At 46.2% G+C, this 15,547-nt stretch overlaps 1 protein-coding gene across 8 annotated transcripts in view; it reads left to right on the top strand.

Moving 5' to 3' along the window:
• The first annotated feature begins 13,725 nt into the window (after window positions 1-13,725).
• Window positions 13,726-15,547, top strand: part of C2CD5 (C2 calcium dependent domain containing 5) — a 62,631-nt gene continuing 60,809 nt past the window's right edge. For all 8 annotated transcript variants that reach the window (XM_066590769.1, XM_066590760.1, XM_066590759.1 and 5 more), the window contains exon 1: window positions 13,726-13,846. The gene's annotated coding sequence lies outside the window, so the exon portion shown is untranslated. The remainder of the gene's footprint in view (window positions 13,847-15,547) is intronic.

Below are 15,547 nucleotides of genomic sequence, written 5' to 3'. Positions count from 1 at the left end.
GAATGTCACATTCCGGATAATGTAACATCACCTACCCTGTGGTAATACTCTGGCACAGCTCCATGTGTCTACCAACATGACCGAGCGCCATTTCATATGGCACGCAGTGTTGAGGAGAACGTCTGCAGACTTCATTGGCCAGCCCAAAGTCCGGATCTCAATCCCATCGTGTGGGACGAACCAGAGCGCCGTATCCATGCGTCCAAGACTTTCATTATTCCCTGCATCATTATCTAAAGCTCTCCTAGAAGAATGGAGGCAAAACCCTCCACAGATCTATGGGGATCTGATGGAAAGCGTCCGCAGAGGATTACTGCAGTCATAGAGGCTGAAGACGGCCCAACACCGGATGGAAAATTAGAAGAAAACTCAATTTCATCCCCTTCTATCTGGGACCCAATACTTCTGTCAGCGGAGTGTGTGATTCTGAGCAGGATTTTATACCGGGTTGGAAGGATCAATTTAATATGTGATGCAAAGAGTGGTGCCGCACCATGCAGAGATGCTCGAGTGAGACAAAACACAGATAATTACATTCTCAGTTGATTTTAATGTCAAACAATTCGATGTCTCCTGCGACCCGATGGCCAGGATGATTAGTAAATAGTGCAGCTACCATGTTGGATGATACAGTAGTTACCACAACATGATATTGATGTAATAAGTGTCCAATCATGTCCCGCAGATCCTTGCTTGGAGAGAGATCTGGGGATTTTGCCTGCCAATGAATCACCTGGAGACGTTGCAGAACCGCCTGCTGATGCTCACTGTGTGTCGGTACACATTATCCTGCAGGAAAACAGCATTGGGTATGTCCTGAAGATATATGGTGGGCTGTAATCCCCCATCAACAATACTGTGTGCTGTCATTACAGCCCAGATATGTCGTAGAGGTGACCGACTGTTGATGCTGATTGCACCCGAACTATGAGTCTACATAGATGAGCTGTGTAGTGCTCCAAAAGATCAGCCTGATCACATTACCTCCAGACCCTCGCTTGCCAATCTTTGCTGTTGAGACTGAATTTCAATTCATTGCTGACCACCACCCCATGCCATTCCTCCTGCTAGGTAGCTCTGGAGCAACACCACTGCAAGCGTCCACGGGTTCGGTGCGGTGTTAGTGGCAGTGCTCACAACAGATGGCCTGACCAAAAACCTGCCTCTGCCGATCCTTTAGACACTATCATCGTCGACATTGAAGCATTCGAACCTGTCTGTACGCTCCGCAGAATGTCGCCAGCTGTAAAGCTGTTACTACATGCTGCCGGATGTGTCGATCTGTGCCTTGTGACGCCATGTCCACGCACCAGTCCCAATATGATGATGCACATTTCACTCTCCAAATCCAAGGCATCCCATTAAGTTTCTGCTGTGATATGATGCAAAGACCAACCGGCTGTACATAGTCCCATGAGGGAACCTTTAGTAACCATTTGTTTAACCCCTTCCCACCCCAGTTTATATCCTGGCTGGGAACGGGTTCCTGCTAATGGAAATACGCTTGTGTACTATGGATGGCGCAGTCCCGAAAGCTGAACCTGCGCCATCTGCAGTGGGAGCTGTGACTGACAGCCGGCCTCCGGTTGCAACAGTGGGGATCATAACCCCTTATATGCCACAATCAATGTTGATTGCGGCATGTAAAGGGTTCACAGAGGGAAGGTGCTCCTTCTGTGATGTCCTCGGCCCTCCACCATGGCAACTGAATACCAGTCAATAGCGACGGGGTCAGCCATGGCCCATGATCACCTTGAATAGCAATAATCCATTGCATTATGTGATATAGAGTTATTGATAAATTGCCCCTGACTATCCATAGCAACTTGCCACTCTGGATACTGGGAAAGATGACTTCAATGTTCTAATCTCACTCCCCCCTCCGTGGCATCTGCTGGTGTGGATTGACACCAGTTCACACAGACAAATTGGTGCTGGGATTTTTATTAAGAGAATCTTTTAACAAAGGTTATTGGGTCATCTGAAGGGCCTAGCCCGATATGAAATACATTTTCAGAATCAGGCAGCCAGCCCAATAAAACACACCCACATGTGTTGAGACCGAGGCCCAGAACACCCCGAATGGCATATATTCATACCTGGGCCTAATGTACGTATCATGCTTAGTATCTATGGATTAGTAAATCCCTGATATTAAACATGATGGCCATATCTTCACCATTGGAGCGCCTCCCAGAAATATATGGCCAAAATATTAAATCTGGGTATTCTGCAGATCTTCCCTGCATATCCTGAACCCCCCTTGATGAAGTCAGGAAAAGGCCGGTGGGGGTGCGGTTCTGCAGAGGCTTTAACCGACATGTGTCAAACACAAGGCCCGTGGGCCGAATCCGGCCCGCTATCTCGTGTTATGTGGCCCGCAGAGTGCGGACGCCGCTCACCACTGCAGCAATTACCAGCTGGGGCGCCGCAGCTCCCCGCTGGTAATCGCGCTGTTGCCACTGATCCCGGCGCACACTGACGTCAGTGTGCAGCCAGGATCCTCCTCCCCGAGTCCCCTGCTCATTAGTTCCGCAGGAGAGGACTCGTGGAGGAAGCGTGACGGGCGCACACACTGACGTCAGTGTGCGCCGGGCTCAGGGCAAGCAGAGAGGGAGCGACGCTGACAGGCAGGAGAAGGTAAGTATATGGGGTGGGGGCTGCTTATTACTGGGGGTGGGGGGGTGGTTATTACTGGGGGGGAGGGGGGCTGGTTATTACTGGGGGAGGGGGGCTGGTTATTACTGGGGATGGGGGGCTGGTTATTACTGGGGGGAGGGGTGGTTATTACTGGGGGAGGGGTGGTTATTATTATTACTTAGGTGGGGGCTTATTACTGAGGGTGCTTATTATTAATACTGAGAGGGGAGCTTATTACTGGGGGGGGCTTATTACTGGGGGGGAGGCTGCTTATTATTATTACTGAGGTGGGGGCTTATAATTCTAACGTTGCTATGGGGGTTAATATTACTAATTGGACCACTGTGGGGGTAGTTATTTTTACTGGGGCCACTATCAGGTTCACTATTAGGGCTCGTTCACACGGGTGTAATTGTATTTTGGTCGCACAAATACGCTGTGTATTAGCGCAATCGAAAATCGCTTATGCCTGTATATTTGCGCACGTAAAAAGGAACGCAGATGGGCCCACTGAAATGGTGCGCAAATATGCAGGGAATACACAGGTTTCCTGCACATTCACCACATATTTGCGTGGCCCATTCACTTCAATGGCCTATCGGTGTGCGCAGTACGCAACAAAATAGGTCATGCTGTGTGAAAATATACATCATGTGAATGAACTTATTGTAATCAATGGCTTCTATTCACTGCATATTATGTACGCAAATACTCTTGTGTGAAGGAGCCCTTACTGTACTGTCGTAGGCACCCTGCACACAGGCAGAAATTCTGCGTTGGGATTTCCCGCAGGATTTCCGCCCGTGGAAGCTGCCATAGGATTGCATTAGAAAACACAATCCTATGCAGACGGCTGCGATTTGTCTGCCCAAAATCTCGCACAGAAAACAAATTGCGGCATGTTCTATTACTGTGCGGGGCAGCCGCCACATCACAGAGCCGGAGCCGCGGGAGCAGGTGAGCGCCGCGCTGGTTCCTGCAGGGGGTCGGGTCCCGCTGCGAGAATTTTCACAGCGGGATCCGACCCGGCCGTCTGCAGGCGGCCTTACAATCGGCCCTTTGAAGGTCACCATAAGCCTGATGTGGCCCTCGGTGAAAATGAGTTTGACACCCCTGCTTTAACCCGTTAAGGATATGGCCTATTTTGGGCTTAGAGACGCAACGATTTTTGGCGGATTTTCATCTCCATTTTTCAAAAGCCATAACTTTTTTACTTTTCTGTCGACGCGGCTGTATAAGGGCTTGTTCTTTTGCGTGGCGAACTGTAGTTTTTGATGGTCCCTTTTTTGGGTACATAGACTATATTGTAAAACTTTTATTATTATTTTTATGATAACAGTGAGAGAAAACGCATCAATTCTGTCATAGATTTTTTTTTATTTTTTTACAGCGTTCATTATGCAGCATAAATGACACAATCCATTTTTTCTGCAGGCCGGTACGATTACAACGATACCAAAATTCTTATATTTTTTTTAGGTTTTTCCACTTTTCTGCAATAAAAACTCTTATTTTGGAAATCTTTTTTTTCTAAATCGCTGCATTCAAAGTCCTGTAACTTTTTTATTTTTCTATGTACGGAGCTCTCTGAATGAATAGCTAAGAGCTATCTGTCATTGGCTGAGCGCTCAGCCAATAGCTAAGCACTAGCTGCTATTGGCTGAGCCCTCAGCCAATCCGCACAGCCCTTTCAGGAGTTGGGGATTTTTAAATCCGTCTGTTGAAAGCGCTGGACAGCAGTGCCGGGGAGCCAGCCGGAGGACGCGTCTGAGCACCGGAGAGGTAACTTTTAAAAAAAAATTTTAACCACTTTTTGATGATTATCGGCGAAGGGCTTACATTTCAAGCCCTTCTCCGATAATCATTCTGCGGGGCTTGTCAGAAACCACTGCTTTCAATGGGATCAGCAGCAGTGCCGATTCCATTGAAAGCAATGTGATAGCATGCCGTGGACTTCTGCCACAGCTGTGACAGCTGTGACAGAGGATTCCTTCATCCACGCGGTCCCTGCGGAGATGAAGGAAACTCCTGCCACAGCTGTGACAGAAGTCCATGGCATTCTCTATATCCTTTCAATGGGGCTAGCGCTGCTGCCGCTGGCCCCATTGAAAAGACTGGCGATGTCGCAGCGATATCCCAGCGATTTTCGGGTATCTGCCAGCGTTTTACTCGCACTGTGATGCGAGACTTTAACTTTAGAATCGCATCGCAGTGGAGAAAAAAAACGACAGTGGGTGGGAGCCCTGAGGGCTTATGTTTTGCAAGACGAGTTATTGTTTGCCTTGGTACCATTTTGGGGTACATACGGCTTTTTTGATCACTTTAATTGCATTTTTAGGGAGGCAACATGCTAAAAATTAGCCTTTTGCCTCAGTTTTTTAGTGTTTTTAAAATAATTTCTCCCCTTTTATGCTAATATGAGAAAAAGCACAAAAAAAGGGGTTTTTTTTACATTTTTCGTTTTTGTACATTTTGTCTTTTTTTTACACTATTTGTGTCCCTCTGGGGGACTTACAGCACAGCACAGCACTGATGATCGCTGCGATAAGGCATTGTAGGACTATATGGTTTCCCATGTAACATTTCAAATGGCCTTAACCCTTCCTTGTTAGGTATAATGTGCATGATGAGTACTGCTAAGGGAAGGCAATATACCCAATTCCTGCCTGTCTGGTCCATAACCTTTTTCAATTTATTCCATTATGTCTTTCTACCAGCCCTGCTGACTAGGAGTGATATGCGCAGTGATTTAAGTCTATATGAAGTACTTCTCCTAGCTTGGTGATTATCTTATTCACAAAATGTTTCCCATTATCACTATAGATCCGCTCTGGAATCCCAAACCTAGGTATGGGATTCCCTGAATAATGCTTTTGCCACTGTAGAGGCATCTGGTTGACTTGTGGGCAACACTTCTACCCATTTGGTTAAAGCATCTATGATAACTAGACAATATTTTTGATCTTCACATTTGTAATTCAATATTATTCATACAAATATGCGGAATAGATACTGAGGCGTAGGAAAGGGTCTTCTCCTTGGTCGTATATTCCCTTGTGCATTGTGTTTAGCACAAATAATACAAGACAAACAAAATTTTTTAGAGTAGTTTGTAAACCCCTAGGCTGTGAATACTTTAGATATGAGTGCTACCATCCCCCCCTGTTGAGACATGACATAGGCCATGGCTCAGAACTGCTGCATATCTGAAGAAAGATTTAGGTAGGATAGGTTTTTTTTCTGTGGAGATATACGACCCCTAGTTTTGTACAGCTCCATTGTCCACCCAATGTTTTATTTTTTCTGGTGGGGCATGTGCTTGCATGTCTTTGAGTATTTGCATGTCTAACATTGGTGTTTCTGACACATGCATTAGTGGTGTTAATGAGGCTGTTTTAGCAGCCTCCTCAACCCTCCTGTTCCCTAAAGAGACAGGATCCTGGTTTGTAGTATGTGTCTGACATTTACAGATTGCAAGTTGTTTAGGCAATTGTATAGCATCAAGTAACAGTAAGAATAAGTCTTTGTGGTTTGTGTCTTTCCCTGTGGAGGTGACCATGCCTCTGTTTTTCCATTGTTGTGCAAAAACATGTACTGTGGAAAAGGCATATTGGCTATCAGTGTAAATGGTGACCTTCTTACCCTGTGCCCACTGACAGGCCTTAGTCAGAGCTACCAGTTCTGCTGCCTGTGCAGAGTAGTGCCTTGGCAAGAACCCAGCTATTATGGTCTCTTCTAGTGTAATCACAGCATGCGGTGGCATTGGTGCCATCAAAGTTCTTCCTGGATGACCCATCTACAAAGAGAGTGTATTCAGCATCTACAACCGATACATCCTGCAGATCTGGTCTGAATAACACCTTTTGTGCCATCTCTCCTAGACAGTTGTATGGAGTACCGTCTGAAGAAATAGGCAGTAAGGTAGATGGATGGACCGTAGTACATCTCTCCATCGTCAGGTGTGGCTGGGAGAGCAGTAGTGTCATGCAGGGGGGATGTCTGGAAAGAATAAGATATGAGTATAACCAACTGTGTGCGGTACTTTCAGTGTGAGTGGGGGAACAGCACTATTGTGGCAGAAGGGCTAACTGCTTCAGCTGCCGCTACTACCGCTTGTACACAGGGTGGGAGTGCTCGGTCACTGGATCTAGTCTGCAAGAGTAGTATGCCAGCGGTCTGTTTTTCACCGTGTTCCTGAGTTAACACAGAGGTCATATATCCTTCCCTTGAGTCAACAGTTAGCACAAAGGGCTTGTTGCAGTTCGGCAGCCCCCAAGACTGATGTGCCCACCAGAGTCTGTTTTAACCTGACAAAGGCTTCCTCAGAGGTCGCATCCTACTGGATCCTGTCAGCTGCAGCCAGAGGTTCATCATAGATGAGTCTGGTAAGAAGCACTGTCAGAGATGCATGATTTAGGATCTAGGCTCTGCAGAAGTTCGTCATTGCCAAAAAGGACATAATTTGTTTGTGGTTTTGAAACCTCCAGAATTGCTTGCCTACCTTCATCTGACAGGTTATACCCCAAATATTTAACCATTTGCTGACAGTATTGGAGTTTCTTCCTGTTTACTTTATGGCCTTGCTCATAAAGAAACCTCAAGAGTGAGATTGTGTCCTCCTTCTCACAATTCTCCTCACTGTCTGCTGCTAGTAATATGTCATCCACATACAATAGTAGCTGACTATCTCTAGGAGGCTGGAACTGGGCTAAGTTTGCTGACATAGCCTGGGAGAAAATTGTTGGGGATTCACAATAGCCCTGAGGTACTCTGGTGAAAGTATACCTAATTTTGTCATAATATCTCATCTCAACAAATTTACTGGACATATTCGAGACAATATAATCTGACATTTCACAGACTTATTTATCTCTGGGTCTGTTATGATAACAGTTTCAGAGAGGGATTCCCTGTGGGTCCGGCCATTAACCCCTCTTACCATGATATGACTATTACTACATTTTACATTGGGTACATATTGGGATGTATTAATGCCCTGGTGGCTCCTGAGTCCACCAGGAAAGTAATCATCCGCCCATTCACCTGGAGATCTAGCTCAGGCAGTAGAAATTGCCAAGAGATCATCCAAGTGTTGTACATCCACCCCTCCTAGTCATTTTTCCCCAAGGTGTCTAAGAACATTGTTTCTCAGTACATTCTCGGGCAAAATCACCAGATTTCCCATAATTCAAACACACATTTAAATCCCCGAGTTGCATCCCACCTCTGCTTCTTCCTCTGCCTCTACTTCCATGTCCTCTGTCCAATGACCTCTCTGACTTTCCTGAACCATCGTATCACATTTTTCTCCCTGTATAAAAACTCTCACTTTCTCACCCTTTTCTCTGTAAAAGTTTTCTGCATGTTTTGCATATTCCAAAACATCCTGCACTCACTGTCCAAGGATAACCATATATTTCATTATATAACCTCCTATTTCCTTCTTTACTCGACTTACAAATGCATTCTTTAATGGCTGATTATATGCAGCGTTAGGATCATCTCGCTCTCCCTCATTATCCTATGGAAGGGGTCTACCATCTCCTCCCCTCCCATTCCAATTTCCTTCTACAGAATTCAATCTGACCCTAGAATTCTTCTAGCTGCCCTCTCTATTTTTTTCTTTTCATTCAATTTGTAACTCCACATTAACCCTCTGAATTGTTCATCAAACTGTCGGGGGTCTATTTTTATATGGGCGTGACAGTTTGGGGCTTCTTTTAACCAGGCTTCAGCAGTGGATAATCCGTATTTCTGCTGATTTTTAGCTGATTATGATTTTGTCCTTATTTTATCACATAATTGTTTACAACTAGGGACTTCTAATTTATTTTTAAATCAATATTTCTTTTCCCACAAAGTCAGGATTTAACTTGTGCATGTACTTCTTATCCCCTTCAAGGACTTCCTGTCGTTGGCAACAACAGAGACATGCACAGGAGAATGCCTTACCTTATCACTGGAAAGGCCTTGACACTAAAAGAAAACTTTATTAATTTATAAGAATAAAAAACCACTTCCTAACCCACTAGGGTGGTTGACCTAAACAGACACACAGCTACAGACAAAAAACACATAAACATTCATCTAGTGGAAGGATGAATGTAAGGGTGGACAAGTACAGCTGTAACGCTGTGACTGAACTGGGCTAGTTATCACCAGGAGTCACTGAAAAAAATATATTTTGTGGAGCGATATCCTGTGATTATAGGCCTGCTACGATCGCAGAGCTCTATTAAAACATCAATCAGAACGAAGTTCTGACGTCAGTTAAGGGTATCGTCTAACGTTAGTTGTAAATTGAAAAGGAAAAGGGCAGAACGCAGGTTGTTTCTGTTTGTGAAAACTGCGTCTGTCTTGATAACCCTTCACAAAACCAACAGAGCCCTTACGGGCAGCACTTCAGGTCTGTCAGAGTGAAGTGCTGCCCGTAAGGGCTCTGTTGTATCTATATATTTTTCAGTGACTCCTGGTGATAACTAGCCCAGTTCAGTCACAGCGTTACAGCGGTGTTGTTAGATTCTTGACCCTCTTTACATGATCAAGTAAACTACGGGTCTGGATAGACCATTACTATTATCTTAGTGGGTGGCAATACACACCAATACGTGGGTTTAGTAACATGGCATCATAGGACTACTATCAATTTAATATTTGCAGCAACCTAACCAAGAGTTTAAACAGTTGCTGGTCAAATAGTATTCACATCTATTCTATATCAATTGACTATCATATCAATCATATATGACTCTAAAGTGTCCTTATACGTAGCGTTTTCCACTATCGCTACACTCAATCTTAATACCCTGCAACACCTTGGGGTATTTTGCACCCCGTATTTTTCTTTGTACTTGTCCACCGTTACATTCATCCTTCCACTAGATGAATGTTTATGTGTTTTTGTCTGTAGCTGTGTGTCTGTTTAGGTCAACCACCCTAGTGGGTTAGGAAATGGTTTTTTATTCTTATAAATTAATAAAGTTTTCTTTTAGTGTCAAGGCCTTTCCAGTGATAAGGTTATATTTGCTCTAAGAGCCTTAATTGTCACAGTGACGGAGAATACCTTACAGTTTGTATTTCCCATTGTTAGTAATTATGTTCTTGACATTGATTTAAAAGACAAACAACATGAAAAACAAGCCTTTGGCCACTGAAATATACAGCGGAAACGCAAAGGTTCCTGACCAGAATCAGTGCTTCGCTATATACACAAAGACTCCTTCTTCCCTTTTCGAGTAGGGCCTGTAAACATTGAACACAATCAAGGGTCTTGTCCGGTTGGTCCTTAATGTGTCCAAGAGGTCAATGCCCACGTATCGGATCTGCTCATCTCAATTATTCACGCATTCGCTTCATGCAGTATAAGACAACAATACAAATATTACAATATGTTAGTAGGTGGCCACCCTCTTTAAATATTCTTAGTTACTCTATACCACAATATCAAAGAAAAAGAAGTAGTAGGAAGATAAGAAGTAAAGTTCCTGGACAGCCCTGTGTCCCATGACGTCATCTAACCGCTTCTTTTACATGCTGCACGGAGTAATTCTTTCCTGTAGCCTTCTCACAATGGCTCTGGTCTCACATAGACTACTGCTATTGCCCCCTGACAACCCATTCATATATACTTGCTTCTCATTTACAATACACATTGCACATAGACTACTGCTATTGCCCCTTGACAACCCATTCGTCTATACTTGCTTCTCACTTACAATACACATTGCACATAGACTACTGCTATTGCCCCATGACAACCCATTCGTCTATACTTGCTTCACATTGTAAATTCTACTAACACTAAAGTATACAGAAGAAGAAGAGAGAATAAAAGTTTAACCATTGCTATACTTACTACACGTTATTCGGGAGGTTTCTAAATTCTCAGGCTAGTTCGGAAAAACGTCACTGTTACAGTCAGGATGCCCGACTGGCCTCTAATGATGTCTAAGCAAGACGGAGGCCTTTTAATGATCGGAGAGTACTTCAGACCCACCTTTTGACAGCGAGACTGTCCTCTCCCTCTGCAGTGAGTTTTTCCGGTTCGAAGGACCAAATATGTAAGAATTTATGTGTTTATCAAGGAGAAGTCCATCCCAGATCTTGTGTAGAAGTCAGGGCCCATAGGAGAAATAGAAATCACACCAGCCTTGTTCGTTAACAAATGATTTCTAATGTATTCAAAGGTGCATGTGGTTTATATACCATAAATGACATCACAGGAAAAGTACATACCTCCAAGATTAATAAGAATTAGAGATGAGCGAGTATACTCGCTAAAGGCAATTGCTCGAGCGAGCATTGCCTTTAGCGAGTATCTCCCCCGCTCAAGACAGAGGGTTCGGGTGCCGGCCCGGGGGAGCGGTGAGTAGCGGCTGTCAGCAGGAGGGAGTGGGGGGGAGAAAGGGAGAGAGAGATCCCCCTCTGTTCAGCCCCGCTCTCCCCCGCAGCTCCGTGCTGGCTGCCAGCACCCTCTGTCTCGAGCGGGGGAGATACTCGCTAAAGGCAATGCTCGCTCGAGCAATTGCCTTTAGCGAGTATACTCGCTCATCTATAATAAGAATACATTATAAGGTGTAACTATAACATACAAAGAAACCGTTATGAATTCAGTAAAAAGGAATACGGAGAGGGCTATCTTATCTTCTGCCTGTCTCTATCCGTACCATTCACTGGTATAGGAAAGGTTTCGTTTAACCTCTTCACTACTTATACTAGCAGCATGCTATATCTTTCTAGTCTACAATCTAAAAGAAAAACAATTATCTGATACATTGATCTACAATTTTCTTAACAGTATCAGTCAGTGTATGCAGGTATTATAGAGGTATCAGTCAGTGTATGCAGGTATTATGGAGGTAGCAGTCAGTGTATGGCGGTATTATTCAGTGTATGAAGGTATCAGTCAGTGTATGCAGGTATTATGGAGGTATCAGTCAGTGTACAGAGGTATTATGAAGGTATCAGTCAGTGTATGGTGGTATTATGGAGGTAGCAGTCCATGTATGGCGGTATTATGGAGGTAGCAGTCCATGTATGGCGGTATTATGGAGGTAGCAGTCCGTGTATGGCGGTATTATGGAGGTATCAGTTCGTGTATGGCGGTATTATGGAGGTATCAGTCAGTGTATGCCGATATTATGGAGGCTATTAGTCAGTGTATGCAGGTATTATGCAGGTATCAGTCAATGTATGGTGGTATTATTCACATTATGAAGGTAGCAGTCCGTGTATGGCAGTATTATGGAGGTATCAGTTCGTGTATGGCAGTATTATGGAGGTATCAGTCAGTGTATGCAGGTATTATGGAGGCTATTAGTCAATGTATGGCGGTATTATTCACTGTATGCAGGCTTAAAGGAGATGTCTCGAGGAAGCAGTTAAATTTTTTTTTTGCCCAGTCCCCCCCATTAAGTACACATTACTAAGCCCCCCTGTAAATGACATTTCTAGCTGGTTCGTACTTACCGTTCCAGCGTTTCAGCAACTTATAAAGTTTTCTCAAGATGGCCGCCGGCTCTTTCCCCGTCGCTCGCTGCAGCCCGACGTGCGCGCTCCCGAGACGCCGCCAGCTGTGTCTCCATGGCAACCGGACGCATCGCAGCCGCCGACCAGACGCCCCGCAGCCGCCGACCAGACGCCCACCGCCAGGCAGCAGGTAAGGCGCTAGCCCCCGGCTCCCCAGCGCTAGACCCTCAGCCCAGGTGAAGGCCCCGGAGCCCAGCGCTAGGTTCCGGAGCCCAGCGCTAGTTCCCCCGGCCTAGCGGCAGCCCCCCCGGCCTAGCGGCAGCCCCCCCCCGGCCTAGCGACAGCCCCCCCGGCCTAGCGGCAGCCCCCCCCGGCCTAGCGGCAGCCCCCCCCGACCTAGCGGCAGCCCCCCCCGGCCTAGCGACAGCCCCCCCCGGCCTAGCGACAGCCCCCCCGGCCTAGCGCTAGTTCCCCCATCACAGCGGCAGCCCCCCCCCGGCGCAGCCCGGCGCAGCGGCAGCCCCCCCATCGCAGCGACAGCCCCCCCGGCCTAGCGCTAGTTCCCCCATCGCAGCGACAGCCCCCCCCCCCGGCGCAGCGCTAGTTCCCCCGGCGCAGCGCTAGTTCCCCCCCGACCCATCACTTACCTGGGACGCTTCTCGGGGCTGCTGGGCTGGGCTTCTCCGCTGGGCAGCTCCAGTTTCTGCACCTTCCTCTAACAGAGGAAGGTGCAGAATGGCCGCTGCAGCGCGCTCCCGAGCAGTGACAGCTCGTCTGCGCATGCGCAGAAGAGCTGTAGCGGGGAGCACACTGAAGCGGCTCGTGCTGAATAGAGAAGACCGGACTGCGCAAGCGCGTCTAAAAAAGCAAGCTGCCAGCGAATTTAGACGGAACCATGGAGACGAGGACGCTAGCAACAGAGCAGGTAAGTGGAATAACTTCTGTATGGCTCATATTTAATGCACAATGTACATTACAAAGTGCATTAATATGGCCATACGGAAGTGTATAACCCCACTTGGTTTCGCGAGACCACCCCTTTAATGGATGTATCAGCCCATGTATGGTGGTATCATGGAGGTATCAGTCCGTGTATGGCGGTATTATGGAGGTATCAGTCAGTGTATGCCGATATTATGGAGGCTATTAGTCAGTGTATGCAGGTATTACGGAGGTATCAGTCAATGTATGGTGGTATTATTCACTGTATGCAGGCATTATGGAGGTATCAGTTCGTGTATGGCAGTATTATGAAGGTATCAGTTCGTGTATGGCAGTATTATGGAAGTATCAGTTCGTGTATGGCAGTATTATGGAGGTATCAGTTCGTGTATGGCAGTATTATGGAGGTATCAGTTCGTGTATGGCAGTATTATGGAGGTATCAGTCAGTGTATGCAGGTATTATGGAGGCTATTAGTCAATGTATGGCGGTATTATTCACTGTATGCAGGCTTAATGGATGTATCAGTCCATGTATGGTGGTATCATGGAGGTATCAGTCCGTGTATGGCGGTATTAGTCAGTGTGCAGCCCGTCCGGCAGCTCTCTATCATCTTTCCGCCGCTCCGCTTTCTGGGCTTCTTGGTTCACTCCGCTCTCCGTCCGCAGCGTCACGTGACCGAGCGGAAGCGGTGACAGGAGCGGCCGCTCTGGGGCCCCTAGCGGCCCGTGTATACCTCCGGGGAGAGGGACGGGTGTGCAGTGGATGTGTAGGAGGGGGTGACTGGTGTCTGAAGGTACACGGACGGAGCGGCGATCACCTTACGGAGCGTTATATTGGGGAGGGGCGTATATAATGTGGGTGACTGTATACAGGGAGGTGGTAACTTATACAGTAGGGTGCGTTATATTCAGGAAGGTGACGTATATACAAGGGATTACTGTATAAAGGTAAATAATATATAGGGGATAACTATACAGGGACGTAACGTGTATATACGGAGGATGACGCTATCCAGGGAGATAGCGTACATACGAGGGATGACTGTATGCAGTAGGGTGCGATATATACGGAGAATGACTGTATACAGGGAGGTGACGTGTATATACGGAGGATGACTATATGGGAAGGTCAAGGGTATATACGGAGGGTGACTATACAGGGAGGTGACGTTTATACAGAGGGTGACTGTATACAGGGAGGGGACATATATGCAGAGGATGACTATACAGGGAGGTCATGTATATGCAGAGAATAATTGTATACAGGGAGGTGATATATATACGAAGGACGAATATACAGGGAGGGGACGTATATATGGAGGATGACTGTATACAGGGAGGGGACGTATATATGGAGGATGACTCTATACAGGGAGGTGACATATATGCAAAGGATGACTATACAGGGAGGGGATGTATATGCAGAGAATAATTGTATACAGGGAGGTGACATATATACGGAGGATGACTATACAGGGAGGTGACGTATATATGGAGGATGACTCTATACAGGGAGGGGACGTATATATGGAGGATGACTATACAGGGAGGGGACGTATATATGGAGGATGACTCTACAGGAAGGTGACGTATATACGGAGGATGACTCTATACAGGGAGGTGACGTATATTCGGAGAATGACTCTATACAGGGAGGTGACGTATATACGGAGAATGACTATACAGGGAGGTGACGTATACACGGAGAATGACTCTATACAGGGAGGTGACGTATACACGGAGAATGACTCTATACAGGGAGGTGACGTATATACGGAGAATGACTATACAGGGAGGTGACGTATACACGGAGAATGACTCTATACAGGGAGGTGACGTATACACGGAGAATGACTCTATACAGGGAGGTGACGTATACACGGAGAATGACTCTATACAGGGAGGTGACGTATATACGGAGAATGACTCTACAGGGAGGTGACGTATATACGGAGAATAACTCTATACAGGGAGGTGATGCGTATATACGAAGGATGACTCTATACAGGGAGATGACGTATATACGGAGAATGACTCTATACAGGGAGGTGATACGAAAGATGACTGTATACAGGGAGGTGACCTACATACGGAGAATGACTCTATACAGGGAGGTGACCTACATACGGAGGATGACTGCATACAGGAAAGTGATGTGTATATACGGAGGATGACGCTATCCAGGGAGATAGCGCACATACGAGGGATGACTGTATGCAGTAGGGTGCGATATATCCAGAGAATGACTGTATACAGGGAGGTGACGTGTATATACGGAGGATGACCATACCGGAAGGTCAAGGGTATATACGAAGGGTGATTCTATACAGGGATATGACGTATATACAGAGGATGACTGTATACAGGGAGGGGACATATTTGCAGAGGATGACTATGCAGGGAGGTGATGTATATGCAGAGAATAATTGTATACGGGGAGGTGACATGTACGAAGGACGACTCTACAGGGAGGTGACGTATATATGGAGGATGAC

Source organism: Eleutherodactylus coqui, chromosome 2 (genome assembly GCF_035609145.1).
Source record: "Eleutherodactylus coqui strain aEleCoq1 chromosome 2, aEleCoq1.hap1, whole genome shotgun sequence".
Classification (NCBI taxonomy): Eukaryota; Metazoa; Chordata; class Amphibia; order Anura; family Eleutherodactylidae; genus Eleutherodactylus; species Eleutherodactylus coqui.
The sequence above is the reverse complement of the archived record's forward strand: the minus strand, read 5'-3'. Positions and strand labels throughout refer to the sequence as shown.